Source organism: Cynoglossus semilaevis, chromosome 10 (assembly GCF_000523025.1).
Source record: "Cynoglossus semilaevis isolate Cse_v1.0 chromosome 10, Cse_v1.0, whole genome shotgun sequence".
NCBI classification, from domain to species: domain Eukaryota; kingdom Metazoa; phylum Chordata; class Actinopteri; order Pleuronectiformes; family Cynoglossidae; genus Cynoglossus; species Cynoglossus semilaevis.
This window is the reverse complement of record NC_024316.1, coordinates 19,428,459-19,429,542: the sequence shown is the minus strand read 5'-3', so window position 1 is coordinate 19,429,542 and position 1,084 is coordinate 19,428,459.

Genomic DNA, 1,084 nt, shown 5'->3' with positions numbered 1-1,084 from the left:
AGTGTCAGTGTCTCAGTGTCAGTGTCTGAGTGTCAGTTGCTGCTAATGGCTCTGTGTTCACATCACCACAGGATGTGGGTTGTGAAATGAGATCAGCTCTGACTACTGTGCTCTCACTGATTGAGCTATAAAACATTATGGGCTGGAACATAGTAAACTGTGTGTCGTGGGGGTGCGGGGGGGGGCTTCTTTTTTATCTGCTGTCCTCTCTTCTCACTCCTGCACCTGCTCACACTCACAGTCACACTCACCCAGGAGTGTTTCATTCATTCTTCTTCTGGTTCAGAACAGTCGTAGCGTTGTCTCAGCCTCAGGTTCTGGATGTTTCTTACTGCAGTGAACAAAATGAAAACTCAGAAGAAGAGAACGTCCAGCTCAGTATCATGAGGACAGGTGTAGCTATCAGACAACAAAGTGTCGCCTCCTAGTGGTTCCACTGCAGCAGGTGCAGCAATTCAATCTCACTCTGCTGCCTCTGTCTGAGAGCAGGTCCAGGTCCAGGTCCAGATCCAGGTCCAGGTCCAGGTCCAGCTCCAGGTCCAGGTCCAGGTGCAGGAGCAGGTCCAGGTCCAGGTCCGGGTCCAGGTCCAGGTCCAGCTCCAGGTCCAGGTCCAGGTCCGGGTCCAGGTCCAGGTCCAGATCCAGGTCCAGGTCCAGGTCCAGCTCCAGGTCCAGGTCCAGGTGCAGGAGCAGGTCCAGGTCCAGGTGCAGGAGCAGGTCCAGGTCCAGGTCCAGCTCCAGGTCCAGGTCCAGGTCCAGCTCCAGGTCCAGGTCCAGGTCCGGGTCCAGGTCCAGGTCCAGATCCAGGTCCAGGTCCAGGTCCGGGTCCAGGTCCAGGTCCAGATCCAGGTCCAGGTCCAGGTGCAGGAGCAGGTCCAGGTCCAGGTCCGGGTCCAGGTCCAGGTCCAGCTCCAGGTCCAGGTCCAGGTCCAGATCCAGGTCCAGGTCCAGGTCCGGGTCCAGGTCCAGGTCCAGATCCAGGTCCAGGTCCAGGTCCAGGTTAATAGCCCTGGCACCTTTAGTGTTGAGGCAACAGACAAGGCCTGAGAGATATATTGGCTGAGTGAGGTCAGTGGACAAGGTC